The 15,737-nt window shown below is 50.7% G+C and overlaps 1 protein-coding gene and 1 pseudogene across 1 annotated transcript in view; one reads left to right on the top strand and one right to left on the bottom strand.

The window, feature by feature from the left end:
• Positions 1–383: 383 nt before the first annotated feature.
• The window catches only part of ZBTB7C (zinc finger and BTB domain containing 7C), a 384,832-nt gene continuing 369,478 nt past the window's right edge, over positions 384–15,737 (top strand). Inside the window, exon 1 of the mRNA XM_060173838.1 lies at positions 384–786. The gene's annotated coding sequence lies outside the window, so the exon portion shown is untranslated. The remainder of the gene's footprint in view (positions 787–15,737) is intronic.
• Positions 13,977–14,157, bottom strand: LOC132533296 (small nucleolar RNA U3; annotated as a pseudogene).

Here is a 15,737-nt window from a genome sequence, read left to right as displayed (position 1 = left end):
CTCTCCCCCGTAGGACGCTGTAAAAATAGCCGCGCGCCCCGCCCGCCCCGGCCAAGTCGGGCCGCCCCACTGCCCCGAGGTGCGCGAACCTAAAAATACCCGGCGTTCTGGGCCCAGCCTGCGCTCCGGGAGCCGGCGGGTCCGGTCGGGCCGCAGAGGGCGTCTGGAGACTGGGGAAACGGCGGCCGCCTGGCCCCGCGCCTCGGCCGGGGCTGTCCCTTTAAATCCTGGAGGAGGTACGGAGAAAAGAGAGAGAGAGGGGGAGAGAGGGGGGGGGAGAGAGAGGGGGAGAGAGAGAGAGAGAGACAGAAAGAGAGAGAGAGGGAGAGAGCGAGAGAGCGAGAAAAAGACGCGGAGCCCCGGGCGGAGGGGCTGAGCCCGGCCCCACTGCTGTCCCCAGTGCCCCCCGCGTCCCCTTGCCCCCCGTGCGCGCAGGGCTGGAGCGCAGCGCAGAGGAGGCGGAGGCGCGGCAAGTGCAGGTGGCGGCCGGGCAGGGGGCGTCCGGGCGGGGGCGGGCCGCGAGAGGCGACCGCAGACATCCGGGCCCTTCCGCCCAGTGCGCCCCCGAGCCGGTGGCGCGGGGCGCGGGGCTGCCAGGCGCGGTACGGGAGGCGGGGCGCGGGGAGGGCGGGAGGGCGGAGCTGCCCCGGCGCCCGCTCCACACTCGCCGGCTCGGCCCCGCCACGAGACTCTGACAGCCGCCTGGCCGCCCGGAGCGCAGCGAGCTCGGCCGCCCGGTGGACGCGAGCCCCGAGGCGCGGAGCCAAGTGAGGGGGGCGCGCTGAGGTGAGTGGCCGCGCGCGCCGGGCCCGCGGGTCGCGGTCCGCCCGCAGCCGGTCGCCACCGAGGGTCGGGGGGTCGCGGGCTGCGGTGGGCCGGCTGCGCTGCGCGGGTGCGGGGGGCGGCGGCGCGGCTGTTGCTAGGATGCCGGCGACCGGTCCGCGCGCCCCGGGCTCGGCTGGGCTGGAGGCGACCCCGGCGCGGGGGCGGCAGGCGGGGGGCTGAGGTGGCCATTCAGGGGCTCGGAGCGGCAGCCATGCAGCTGGAGGAGGCGGGGGAGGCTGCGGGAGGAGGGAGAGCGAGCCGGGGAGAGCGAGCCAGCGAGCGGGCGCCGCGCCTCCTGGCTGGCACCGCGGCCTGGAGCCAAGTGGCGAGCGAAGCCGGGGAACTTCTGGGGGTGCGGGGGCCCGGGGGTCCGGGTGAGGCGGCGCGGCGCGGCCAGGCCCGCCGGCAGCCACAGGTGGCTTCTGCCAAAAGTTTTCCCGCACTTCTGGCGGGATGGCGCGGGCGCATTTCAGAGAGGGCCGGGTGCCCGGTGTGTCGGCACCCACCGGTCCCCTCGCACCGCCTCACCTTGGCGATTCCAGAAGGGACCGAAAAGCCCGGTATCCTGCACGCCGCGACGCGGCCCCAGGGCTTGGTGGTCCTGCCCACCCGAGGGGCGCCCTCGCAGGCACCCCCAGTGACTGTCAGACCGAAGGGTTGCAGGAAATGGGCGCGCGCGCACGGTGGCTCGGCGGCTCCGGAAAGTTCCGGGAGGCGGCCGGGGAGCTGTCGCCGGCGCCCGCACTGGCCACGCGGGGTCGGTCCCTGAGTGCGCGCGCTGGATGCGGGCGCGGCTGGCTGGAGGTGCGCGCGGCTCCGGCTGCTTTGCAAGCGAATCGTCGGGGGCCCGCTGTGCTGCTTTGTTATTCGGGCTGCTGGTCTGACTTCGTTAGGAGGAGCGCAAGAAGAGACTAGTGGCCGTGACACCCCTTCCCAGTGGGATCTGCAAGGTGAAGGGTGCAGGCAGGGTGGAGGCTGGTGCCCAAGCTGGCGGCCGGGAAAGGACAGCGGAGCCTGGAATGGGTGGAGTGTGCTCCCTGTCTGCTTGCCCGGGAATGAGGCCTGGGCTGGGGCCTCAGCGGGTGGGAAGAGGAGACCCCTCCTAGGAGATGCACTGTGTTCAGCTCTAGGAGAGAGGCTTCCAGGAGCCCAGTGGTTTGGCGCGGCCTCTCCTTCCCTCCCTGGCGGGCATGAAGAAACCAGGGCAGTGAGGTTAGAACCTCCCCGTAGGTCCTTTCTGCGCTGAAAGAAATCATTATCCCGGGCTGGTCTGATACCAGGTTTGCAAGTTAGTACAGAAATCCGAGCGAGTGAGAGTTGAAAACACTCAGTCCTTCATTCTTGCACTCCCTCTTGCTCCCACCCCTGCAGCTACTTGAGCTCTGCACTCTGCTTGAAAGCAGGTCACAGCCAGCCTGGCAGTGGCTACAACTTTGGACTTAAGGGCATGGGGTCTGGAGTTCTATCCCTGACAGAGCTTATGCCAGAGTGCTGCTCTGGTTCTCTCTTTTCCTCCCCGTCTCCCCCCTCCCCCCGCCATCTCCCATGTTAATAAAATACTTTTTTGAAGAACTGCCATTGACAGTGACTTTTAATTTTTCATTATTATCTTTATTTATTGGCTAGAGACAGCCAGAAATTGAGAGGAGGGGGAGACAGAGAGACACCTGTAGCCTTGCTTCACCACTCGTGAAGCTATCCCCCTGCAGGTGGGGACCAGGGGCTTGAACCCAGGTCCTGGAACACTGTAATGTGTGCACTCAACCAGGTGCACCACCACCTGCCCCCCTTTAAATAAAGAAGGTCACAGAATTTTGAAAAGGAAAGAGACCCCTGAGGTTAAAAGAACAGTCATCTCATTGATGAGTAAACTCAGTTCTGGCCCAGGAAGGAAACTCAGGCCACGGGGGTTAGTGGTCCAGGGAGAATAAAGTGTCATCACCTCACAGGACAGGGTGGGAGAGTTCCCTCACCAAGGTCTTGCCTCAGAAATGTTACCAACGTCACACCCCACACCCATCATAGTCTCTTTATCTGGTTCTTTTTACATCCATACTTGGGAATGAATATGGCATATTTTGTATCTTCGAAGGTTAGAAAAAAAATCTGAGCTGGATGGTGGCATACCTGCTTGAGTGTACATGAATGCACAAGAAACCACTTTTGAGCCCTAGTCCCCACCTGCAGAGGAGGAAAGCTTTTTTAAAAAAATATATTTATTCCCTTTTGTTGCCCTTGTTGTTTTCTTGTTGTAGTTACTGTTGTTTTTATTGATGTCATCATTGTTGGATAGGACAGAGAGAAATGGAGAGAGGAGGGGAAGACAAAGAGGGAGAGAGAAAGATTGACACCTGCAGACCAGCTTCACCGCCTGTGAAGTGACTCCCCTGCAGGTGGGGAGCCCAGGGCTCGAACTGGGATTCTTACGCTGGGATTCTTAAGCTGGTCGTCGTGCTTTGCCCCACTTAGCCACTGCGCTTAACTGTGCTCCCTGACTCCTGGAGGAAAGCTTTGTAAGTGGCGAAGCAGTGCTGCAGGTCTCTCTGTCCTTCTTCCTCTCTATTTCCCCCTTCCCTCTCGATTTCTGACTGCCCCTATCCAATAAATAAAGATAATAAAAATCTTTTAAAAGAAAAAAAAATTGAGACTGAGGGCCAGGTGGTGGTTCGCAGACTAGAGCGTGCATGTTACCACATGCAAGGAACCAGGTTCAAGAACCCAGCCCCAACATGCTGGGGGAAAGCTGTGAGCGGTGCTGCAAGGTGTCTCTCCTCTCTCTCTCTGTCTGTCAAAGAAACTGGAGAATAGAGGGCCATTGCGTCTGGTGGAGTCATTTTGCAGGCACTGAGCCCAGCAATAACTCTGGTGGTAAAATAAATAAATAAAATAAAATGGAATAGAATATGGGTGGTCACTTAGGATTCTGCCTGACACTACCCTGACTTCCTCACCCCTCATCCTTCTGACTCCTTTTGTAGCATAATGGGCCTTGGCTACGCAGGACGGTTTTCAGCTTGTCTCACTATAAAGCACTCACTTTCTGTACGATGCCAGAACTCTTGTTTTCTTGGCAATTAGGTTTTACAGATATTTTTGAAAGGGAGCCCAATTCTGGATCAATTACACTTGGACACAAATGCGGGGCTGTTGTGGATACCACGCGAGAAAGATGAGCAGTTATCTGGGGGTGTTGGAATAAATGTTGTTATGAGTATTTGACATCGCTATTAGGCTTCAGTGAGTGGATTTTCAGTAAGTGTTTTTTTTTTAATGCTTGTATTTTATTGAGCAAACAAAATGTCTTAATTAAATAGAAATGCAAGTTGGCCACTTAGGTTTTTGCCACTTGTTTCTTACTAGTTTCATTGAGAAGGATTTAAATGATAAACTGAGAGAACTTTTTTTCACCAAACATAAAAATTTCCTTTAAAATATTTTATTTTATTAACTTTATTTAGTTTGATATGACAGAGAGAAATTGAGAGGAAAGGGGGCTAGATAGGGTCCTTGAGCATTGTAATATGTGTACTTAACCGGGTGTGCCACTGCGCTGCCCCCCAAATATGCATATTTCTAGGGCTGAGCTTACCTTCCAGTTTACAGTGTTCTGTACAATTCAGAAGAAGCATGTTTTTTTAAACTTATTTAATTTAATAGGACGGAGAAATTGAAAGGGAAGGAGGCTTGAGAAGGAGAGGGAAGGAGTGAGAGATACCTGCGGCATTGCTTCACTGTTCACGAAGCTTCTTTGTCCATGGTAATATGTGCAGTTAACCAGCTGTGCCACCACCAGGCCCAACAGAATCATGCTGAATCAAAATAAGTCAGAGTGTGGTGTGTATAAAACTATCAGTCAGACATGACTTATTGGAGATAGTGTTTTGTTTGACAGCTTTCTAGGTTATGTGATATGAGGAATTCAAGGCTGACATAACTTGTCGGCTTTCATAAGATAATAGAACTCAATGTCTCATAACTGTGCTTGGGCTTCTGTAGAAGAAACCAAGTTAAAAAAATGGCAAAACAGTGAGATATTTATTTATTTATTTGTTTATTTTTGTCCATCAATTTTATCTCTGGTCTCAGTGCCTGCACAGCTCTACCATTCCTGCCATATATATATATATATATATATATATATATATATATATATATATATATATATACACAGTTTTTTTTTAACAGAAAGTGAGAGAGGGGGAGAGAGGCAGAGAGGAGTGATACTTGTGACACTTGCAGCAATGCCCTGCTGCTTATGAAGCCACCCTCCCTGCTGGGGGGACCAGGGTCTTGAGCCTGGGTCAAAGATCTACCACTTAACCCTCAAACATCCTTACATTTTGAAAGTTCCTTTTCCCTTTGTGTGCTAAGCTTGGCAGCCCCAAATAGTGCATTGTTCAGCTATCTGTCTGTGTTGCAGATGGGAACAGTGAGGCAGAGTGGGGAACAGTGTTGTCCCACTGCCTTCACTCACTGCATTCATGCAAGCTGAGCATGTAGCTTTGGGGCTTGGCGGCTGACTGGGGTAATAGCCTGTCCTCAGAGTCTTGCTGGCCTCGTCTCTGATCCTCTTCACCACTGCACTCAGAAAAGCGAACAGAACTGTGATGGGTGACAGCTGCAATCCCTGGAGGCCACTCACTCCGATGGGGCCTGAAGGACTTGGTCCCCTGCCCCTTTTGTGGGTGGGTGCCTCCCCCTCATAGCACCAAAGACTGTGGGAACTTAGGCAGGAGAGGAGGGACCAGCTGGCCTGAGCAGGCGGGGTGTGGGATCTGTTGTCACTGGGTAGGGCTATTTATAACCCCTCCTCCCCTCTGGGAAGAAGAGGCTCAAGGGTCTGGAACCATCCCCAAGACTGACTTCTCCCTAGGATGATGGTGTCTCTCTGGAATAAACCTGCCAGGCAGCCACATGCCGGCCCATGGACTGAACCCTGACTTGGGCTGCTCAGAGCTCAGGCTACTTTAGGGGAACTCAGGACAAAGATTTTCTAGAATCTGTTATGCAACTTTCTTTTTTCTAATTATCATACAGATATTGCTGGGACTCAATGTCTGAGTAATGAATCCATCATTCCTGATGGCTATTTTTTCCCTCTTTTGTTTGAGAAGAAATTGAGAGGGAAGGGAAGACACAGAGAGAGAGAGAGAGAGAGAGAGAGAGAGAGAGCAAGGATAAGAGAGAGAGAGGCAGAGTCAGACAAATACACTGACCTGCAGCCTGTTTCAATACTCATGAAGCTTCCCCTCTATAAGTGGGGACCAGGGGCTTGAGCCTACTACCTTGCACATGGTAGTGTGTGAGCTCTGCTGGGTGCACTACTGACATTCTCTCCCCAGTGGCGGCACTTGTTCTCAGACACTGACACACCTCCCCCTCCCTAATTTGCACAAATAAAGGCTTGCCCTAGAAATCTCACAGGGCAGAGCATGAGAGCCTGTTAAAGGGGTGGGGGAGTAACTGACATTTCTGCTAAGGACAATGGTGATTTTTAAGCAGGGGAAGATTCTGAAAGCAGAGAAGTGGACGTGGTTCCCTCAGACACCTTGGTGTTTCTGGGAGGTCTGGGTGTATCTGCCCACAACTCTTTCCTTCAGTCAGCACCCAGGTCCCAGGCTAATCCTCAGGCATCCCTCCCCCCTTCAAACTAACATCAAAGTCCTGCTTTGTCTTCCATAAAGCAAGCTGCCACTCCACCTGTTATAACTCCACTCTGAAGCTGAACCTGACCCCCTATGCCTCCACCCTCCTTCCAGTTCATGGAGAGAGGAGCATGTGTGCACGTGGTGGGAGGTGTTGGTGGGGGGGCTAGGTGCTGGTGAGTCGAGGAAGCAGCAAGGTTGTCCTCCCCACCCCCAATTCAGTGAATGAACCCCTCTAGGGCCTCCCAGTAGGTTTTGCCAGGGAGGAGACTGCATCCCTATGCCCTCCCTGGAGGTGGTGGTGGTGGTGGTGGTGGGGCTGGGCAGCTCCTGGCCGAAGTGGGCAACTTGGAGCCTGGCTCAGGCCGCCCACTTGAGAGCATTTGATGGCAGCGCTTGTGTGGTGCTCAGCTTCACTTCCTCAGCACCCAGCATGAGCCTGGGGCTCAGAACTTGTCTGGAGGATGAAATCGAGGGTCAGCTGGGTTGGGTCGGTGCATGGAGGTGGCGGCTTGGCCTCTTCATTGCCACAGGTAGTGCTCCTTGCCGCAGGGCGAGTTGTGCCCACAGGGCAAGGATGGAGAAATGGGGTGTGGACAAGAAAGAGAAGGAACCCATGGATATGCCGAGAGCCCTGACTCAAGTTGGTTGGCCACCCCAATCCCCTGGAGACTCTGGGTACAGCCGTCCATTCTTGGGACAATGAACTCTTTCCCTGGGACTCAGGCACAGCCGGAGCTGGGGGTGTGAACTTCCTTTGCGAAGCTGGAGAGCTCACTCCCTGCTACCCCTCCTGCAGGCACCCTGGGGACTCACTCCTGTCTGCCTCCATGACCCTCCCCCTCCACTTCCTGCATTCCATCCTTTTGGCTCCTTTTTCTTTTGATTTTTTTTTTTTAATTTGGGGGCTAATGACTTACAGTACAGTTGTTAACACATAGGCACAAACCCTCATCTCTCCATGATAGGTGTCTGGGAGACGCTTGCTCCCCCTGCCTCGAGCCCCTCCCCTACCATACACCAAGACCCCAGTGCTCCTCTAGCCTCTCTCTCCCTCCCTTCCTGTCCTTCCCCAGAGTCCTTTGCTTTGGTGCAATACACTCGTCCAAGTGTCACCTTATGTTTTCCCTTAGTTTGTTTCCTCTCTTCTTCTCTTCCTCCTTTTTTAAATTTAATTTTTTTACTATCTTTATTTGTGTATTGGATAAAGTCATTCAGAAATCGAGAGGGAAAGGGGAGATAGGGAGAGAGACAGAGAGACACCTGCAGACCTGCTTCACCACTTGTGAAGCTTTCCCCCTGCAGGTGGGGACTGGGGGCTTGAACCTGGGTCCTTGTACATTGTAGCATGTGCCCTCAGTCAGGTGTGGCACCACCTTTCCTCCCTCCCTCCCTTCCTTCCTTCCTTCCTCCCTCCCTCCCTCCCTCCCTCCCTCCCTTCCTCCCTTCCCCACCAGCGTTACTGGACTGAGAGAAGTTGAGAGGGGAAGAGAAGAGAGGAGAGAGAAAGAGAAGCACACCTGCTTCACTGTTCACTTGGGAAGCATGCCCCCTGCAAGTGAGGAGGGGGGACTTGAACCTGGCTCTTTTTACATGATTATGTGTGCTCTCAACCAGGCGCACCACTGCCTGGCCCTTGCCCTAGTTTCTTACGTTCCACCTATGAACAAAATCATATGTATTGGCCCTTTTCTTTCTGTCTTATCTCACTCAACATGATACCTTCAAATTCTGTCCATGGTATTGCAAAGGAGATGACGGAATCATTTTTAACTGCTGCATAGTATTCATACATATATATATATATACCTTAACTTTCTAGGCCACTCATCTGTTGTTGGGCATCTGGGTTGCTTCCAAGTTTGGGCTATTACTGATTGTGCTGCTATGAACATAGATTTGTACCTATTCCCTTTTCTGCTTTGTACACACTGAAGTCTAGCTGGCGTGCTTGTCCCTTGTCTATTCTCCTTGTCTTCCATATCTTTCCTTCCTGTCTTCCACTGCTGGCTTCCTCTGGTGGGTCACGTTTCAGCAGAAGCAGCACCCCATGTCATAAACCACAGAGCCCACAGCTCCATCTGGGGGAGAGTGCAATTCTCCCTGTCTCCCAGTGGAGGGGTGAGTATTTGCACCTGTGGATTCTGCGAGGTGGGAACAGAGTTGGGAACATAGGTGGTGGGTGGCTGTGCCATTCTGTGCCTGGGGGAGGGAACACATGAAAAGCAGGCAGTGGGGGACCCAGCCCTCTACATGGGCTCAAACAGAGGGGGGAGGCTTCTTTCTGGAGTGATGCTCAGAGTAGGGAAACTCTGGCAGGCCCCCCTCCTTCAGGAAGGAAGTTCCCTTGGCTCTCCTGGCTCCCAGCTCCCCCCCCCCTTCCCCAAGCTCTCTGTTTATTTACTTCTCTGGTGAGCAAGGGTTCCAAGCATAATGCCATCCTGGAAGAGTCAGGAATGCTGTGTTTTTCCACCAGCCCCATTCATCCTCGGCCTCCTCAGAACAGCTGTGGACAGCTGGCTGCCAGCGTGGACGTGGGGCGGGCTCCACTGTGGGCCAAGGGGTAGACTCAGCCCTGCCGGAATGGGGAATTTCATTTTTGTTTCACACTCTGCTGCTTTCCAAACCCCAACTGAAATGGTGCCTGTAAAAACAGATTCATGAGGAAATTAAAAAACTATTAGCATTCAGTTTACTGTGTCTTTTCTGTTTGTAAAAGCAGTAAGCATCTTGATAGACAATCTGGAAAATACAGAAAGCTTTCAAGCAAAATCATTTCACTTGGGTCTGTTTCCTTCCAGTCTTTTGTCTTTGTACACTTGTGTACACACACACACACACACACACACACACACACACACACACACACACTTCTCTAGATGAAATTGGGATTAAAATTCTTTCTCAGAAACTTTCAAAACCTGTGCCTTCTTTGAATAAACAGAACAGACTCTTTCTTGAGACACTGAGAGATACCCATGCCAAAATCACTGAGATTTAGAAGAAATCTGAATGTGTTTTCCAAATCCCCCAGGGCACTGTAGAGGGAAATATCTTTTCACTTGTCAGTCTTCTCCTTTGTGGTGTTAAGAATGACTGGCATACAGTGCTGCAATCTCACCACTTACTGAATGTTCAACCACACCCACCATGAAGAATGTATAGCATTCTGGAATTTCTGTGCTTAAGAACCTGGGTTCAAGCCCCCAGTCCCTGACTTCAGAGGGGATAGCTTCATGAGCACTGAAGCAATGTTATGGCCATCTCTCTTTCTCGCTTCCTCTCTATCTCACCCCTTTCCCCCAGTTTTCTCTGTAGCAACAACAGCAACAACAAATGGCTATGGGAGTGATAGGAAAGCCATGGGGGTGGGGTGGGGGGGGTGGGATATGGAGTTCTGGTGGCGGGAATTGTGTGGAGTTGTACTCCTCTTATCCTATGGTCTTGTCAGTGATTCCATTTTATAAATAAAAACTTAAAAAATAAAATACCTGGTTTAGTGCACACACAATATAGTGCACAAGGACCCAGGTTCAAGCTCCTGGTCCCCACCTCTGGGAGAAAGCTCCACTAGTGGGGAAGTACAGCTCTCCTCCCTCTCTGTCTCCCCCCTCCCCCTCTCAGTTTCTCTCTGTTTCTATCCAATAATAAATAAATATTTTTTAAAGTGAAAAAAAAAGTAGCACACCTGATTAAGCACACACATCACAGTGCACAAGGACCCAGGTTCAAGCCCCCAGTCCCCACTTGCAGGGGGAATGCTTCACCAATGGTGAAGCAGGGCTGTAGGTGCCTCTCTGTCTCTCTCCCTCTTTATCTCCCCCTCCCCTCTCAATTCATCTCTGTCTCTATCCAATAAGTAAATAAATAATTTTTAAGAAGTGAAAACAAAAGATAAGGGGAGCTGGGTGGTGACATATTTGGTTGAGCATACACACTACCATGCACAAGGAACCAGCGTCGAGCCCCAACTCCCTACCTTCATGAACGAATGGTGAAACAGGTCTGCAGCTCTCTTTCTCTCTCTCTCCCTCTCTCTCTCCCTCTTACTCCCTCTCTCTTCTCAATTTCTCTGTCCTATCAAAGAAAAGAAAAGGGTAAAAAGGGACCAGTTGGTGGCTCTCCTGGTTGAATGAACACAGTACAGTTGGCAAGGACCCAGGTTCAAGCCCCTGGTCCCCACCTTCTGAAGGGAAGCTTCCCCGTGGTGAAACAGTGCCTCAGGTGTCTCTCATGCTCTCTCCCTCTCTATCTTCCCTCCCTTGTCAATTTCTTTCTGTCTCTATCATAAATAAATAAATATTGTGTGTTTAAAAAAAAGAAAAGAAGGGGGAGGAAAGGAGACAAAAATGGTGCTGGGAGTGTTGAGCCCCTACAATAACCTAGTGGCTATAAAAAAAGAAGAAGAAGAAGAAAAAGGAAAGAAAAAGAATGGATAGCATTCTTCAAGTAACTCTCACACTTGTAGCCACCAGAAACAAAAAATGAAACAGCGCAGTGTCCCTAATTAACTAATCATTCCTTGATATGAAAATAAGAACAAGAGAAAAGAACGTGTATCATCAGATGAATGTCTCCAGGGCTCCTTCAGGTTTAAGCTAATAGTCCTGTGCCCAGTGCTCAGTGGGTATCCAGGAAGCGTTTTGCTAAATGAGTGAACTACTCCATTGATGTCAAGGCCTATTTGGGGGCACTTTTGTCTGGGGGTGGGGTGCAGGGCTCTGGGGGTGATAAGTGAATAAGATCAGGACATCCTGGGAGGCAGAGCAAAAACAAGGAAAGGGAGACACAGGAAATGGCTCTCTGACTCACTGGCTTTGATGTGTTTTCAGGGGGCTGGAGTTTAGGGAGCCTCGTAGGACACTAGAGATGCTGAGCTTGGAAAGGGAAGGGGGGAGTAGAGGGCTGGGGAGCAGGTGGGTCCCCTGAGTGATGGCTCAGAATTGAGAAAGCAGGGACAGATTTGCCACTAGGAGGAGGGAGTGCAGCCCAGCCAGGGATTAAGACTTGGAGACCTGCAGATGGGCAGCTCCTCAGGGGCCCAAACACAGACCCAGGGCAGCTCGGTCTTCAGGGAAAGTGCCCTCCCCACACAGAAGGAGAATCTAGACCCCAGAGATGAGAGATGGAGAGGAGCACGGGTGAGGTGCAGATCGGAGCTGAATCCTATGACTTGACCACTTTTGGCTATCCTGGGCATGCTAGTTTGGTTTTCCTCTTTTTGAAAGTGGTGATCAGTGACCTGTCAACACCCATGCTCAGTGGAGAAATAGCTACAGAAGCCAGAGCTCCTACCTTCTGCTCCCCATAAACAACCTTGATCCAGACTCCCAGCGGGGGAGAAGGGATAGGATGAAGATAAGGGAACGCTGCACTCCAGCTCCATCAGCACCCAGTGAGAGAGAAGGAAAAGGAGAGGGACATATGGAGGTAGCTTTGATGTCATGAGTGGCTTAGAGGGGAAGAGAGGATTGAATCAAGAAAAGAAGGGGGCAACTATGTATAAATGTGGACAGATAGTTGTAGAGAAGATGATTGGCCCATGTCTTGTCTACAACTTTAGGGGAACTGTGGTGGATTGCAGTGGGGAGAGTGAAGATTCAGAACTCTGGTGGTGGGAATGGTGTGGATTCAAACCCCTGTTGACATGTAATTCTGTAATATAAAAATGTAAAAAAAATAAAAAAGATTTGTGGAAAATGCAAAAAAGAAAGAAAGAAAGAATGAATGAATGAATGAATGAAAGAAAGAAAGTGGTGATCAGCAGTTGCCGGGGTGCTTGAGAACATGTTGGGATCCAACCCACAAAGCAATGGGCACAGCTTCTGACGACCAGTGAAAGGCACAGACAGGGAAGCCACTTATCAAGTTTTTGTGCTTTTCTATTCATTTTGATGAGAGAGAAATACAGGGAGAAGGTTGCATAGAAAGAGAGACCACAACACTGCTCAGCTCTGGCTTATGGTGATGCTAGGGATTGAACCTGGGACTCCAGGGCCTCAGGCATGAAAGTCTTTTTACATAGCCATTATGCTATCTCCCCAGCCCTCATTTCTATTCCTAACCTTAAGAGCAAAGGAAGGGAGAGGTAGGACTGAGAAATGGCAAAAAACAAAACAAAACAAACAAACAAACTCCCAAATTTTCTTTACCTTCTTCTTCTTTAAGCCATTTCTGACACTGCCACTTGAGCACACACATTACCATGCACAAGGGCCTGCTCCCCCCCCTGTAGGGAGGAAGCTTCAAGGCACTGAAGCAGGTCACAGGTGTCTCTCTTTCTCTCTCCTTCTCTAACTCCCCTGCCCCCATCAATTTCTTTCTGTCCTATCAGAGAAGAGAAGAGAGGAGAGGAGAGGAGAGGAGAGGAGAGGGGAGGGGAGAGGAGGGGAGGGGAGGGGAGGAGAGGAGAGGGGGGGAAGGGAGGGGAGGAAAAGGGCCCTAGGAAGGGTGGATTCATTGTGCAGAGAGGGGCCATTCTATTATTATGGTCCTCAGTTTCCCTATTTACTTTACCTCTGCTCACCATGCCAGCTCTGGTGCTGTCTCCCTCCTGGGAGAAGACTTGGGGAACTAATTTAGTCACTTTCTAGGATTTAAGAGGGTTGTGCTGGGGGCTGGAGAGAAGGTTTAGACAACAGAGAGGATTGCTGGGCCCCATATTTAAAAAGACTAACCTTCCCTCCTTCCTTCCTTCCTTCCTTCCTTCCTTCCTTCCTTCCTTCCTTCCTTCCCTTATAGAGAGAACTTGAGAGGGAACGAGGAATAGAGAGACACCAGCAGCACTTCCTCACAAGTTATGAAGCATCCATTTGGATCTGGGACTTGAACCTAGTTCCTTGCACATGGTGATGTGTGTGTGTGCTCTACCAGGTGCCCCACTGCTCAGCCTCTGGGTGCCACATTTTAACCTGTGAGATTAGAAGGTTCTGGGTGGTTGGTTTAGGGATATAAGCAAGTCCAGGACTGGACCAGCTTCCCATCACCACCATTGGTTGCTTTTTTTTTTTTTTTTAAAGTATGTTTTAGGGATGTGGGGCTGGGCTGGCATGAAATTTCTTATTTTTAAAAAGTGACATTTTTGTTTTGTCTTGAGATTCTGAAGCTTCCTCTTGCCTGGGGCCATCCCAGATGACAGTGAGTGGTGGTCATGAGGGGTGGGGACTGACAGGAAACATTAAAACAAAAAAGGAAAGAGTTCAGGGAGCCAAAAGAGGTCTGAGTGGAGAGGATGTGGGGAGAGGGAGGACAGGCAGCAGGTGTGTGAAGGGAAGGGCGTGTCCTGGGTGTATTTTAAGCTCCTGAGGTCAGAACCTGGCTTTTGCTGCCCTCTCCTTGATGAGGAATTGGAATTTTTTTAAAAAAAATTTGTTAGCTGGCATTTTAATTTTCTCCCTTTATTTATTTTTAGGCAAGGAAAGTGTCATGATTTACTCTCAGTCCTTTCTCACTTGATTCTGAAAATCCTTAAGCTATTTATTTAATTAATTAATTTATTTTCTTTCTTTGTACTATGTCCTCTCCCTCTCCTCTACCAAAGGAAGAGAAGAACGACCATCAATGGCAGAAGACAGTTGCAGAAGCAACTCAGAGAGTTGACTTCATGCTCAGGAGAGAACACTGCACACATAGTGTTGGCTTTGAATTTAAAAAAAATATGCATATATATCATTTAAAAATATTTCATTATTATTGGATAGAGACAAAAATCAATAGGGAAGAGGAGGTAGAGAGTGAGAGACAGACACCTGCTTCCCTGCTCCGCTGTTCGAGAAGCTTCTCCCCTGCAGGGGGAGAACCTGGTTCATCCTTGTACATGGTAACACTTGTGCTCAGCTGGGTGTACCACTGCCCAGCCTCAGATTTGAATATTTACTTCACTTCCCCTCATTCTTCAATAGGTCAATACTTAGGTGGTTGAACATTGATAAGGTACAAAAGGATGCTGGAAGTAAAATGTCTTTCCCTCCATCTGTTGCACTTCTGGTCTCTTCTTTTACCCGAGGCAGCCCTTATGCCTGGCTTCTGTGAGGTTCAAGGTCTGTAAAGCATCTGTGAGGAGATTTGGATGTGTGAGCGTGTATATCTCTGAATTTTTAATTCCCCCACTTGGAAGCCTAGCACATGCATTACATTTCACTTGTTGTTTTCCTTTTCGAAATGAATCTTAGAGATCCCTGATGATAAAGAAACCTTTGGTCCTTTGTTTGTTGGTCCTGTCTACACAGATTCTATTCTGTGACTGTACCCTGACTTAGTGAGCTAGTCCCTGACAGAAGCATACACTGCTTCTTCCTTATCTTGTGCTTATTACAATACCCTTAGCTTTTACTCAGTGTTGATTTTTTTTAAACTAAAGTACTCCTTGAGTTTTCAGAATACAGATAAATACACAGCCTTCTGAGACTAAGCTTGCTGATATATTGTTCACAAGGTGTTCTGAAGAATAAAATCACTTTATTGTTTAAGGGTTAAGGGTAGGATAAGCATTCTCTGCAGTGAACTTTCTGGAGACAAAATCTACAGTTGGCACTGGTTGATGAAACCAGTGTTTCTTGAGTTCCTCTTAGAATGCTGGCTGCTTGGCACGTGGCTATGCAGTGGGTGGACGTGGGGAAGCAAAGAGGAAAGAGGTGTGCAGGGTGGGTCCACATATTAGGCGTGGGGTTGGGTTGGGGATAGTCAAGGTAGCAGTGGGGATGCTTGATGAAACATTATCTTTGAAAGAAAAACAGACTCCACTGAGGAATACAGGGCCCTCTGACTGGGAGGTGGGGGGACTTCTTCAGGGAAGGGAGCTCTGGGCAGACCAGCTCTGTTCTAGCAGCCAGATTTCCTGCCCATGGCTCTTGGCACCATGTTCCTCTTGCCTCTGCAGAGCAGGGTGAGGGGCCCCAGCTCAGCCAGAGTGGTGCCTCATGTCCTTGGAGTGTTTCTTCTGACCTTTGGTGGGGGTGGCTCTGGATCCCCTCCCTGGCAAGCCAGGCTAAATTCAGAATGTGAGCTGCCTTTCTCAGCAAAGAAAGAAGGGAAGCCAGAGAAGACTGGGACAGAGAGAAATCACTGGGACAGAGAGAAGACTGGGACAGAGAGAAATCTCTCAGCCAAACCCTCCGGAGCTGTGCCTGTGTTCATAACTCTGTGCTCTCCTCCTGGAATGGGGAGTGTCTGTATACTTGGAGCACTGGCTCTCATCCTGGCACCCTGCCCTTGGGAGGAGGGGGGCTCAGAATACTTTCTGTGTGGCCTTATTCAGTGAGGCTGAGG

Source organism: Erinaceus europaeus, chromosome 15 (assembly GCF_950295315.1).
Source record: "Erinaceus europaeus chromosome 15, mEriEur2.1, whole genome shotgun sequence".
NCBI lineage: Eukaryota > Metazoa > Chordata > Mammalia > Eulipotyphla > Erinaceidae > Erinaceus > Erinaceus europaeus.
This window is presented reverse-complemented; position numbering and strand designations above follow the sequence as displayed.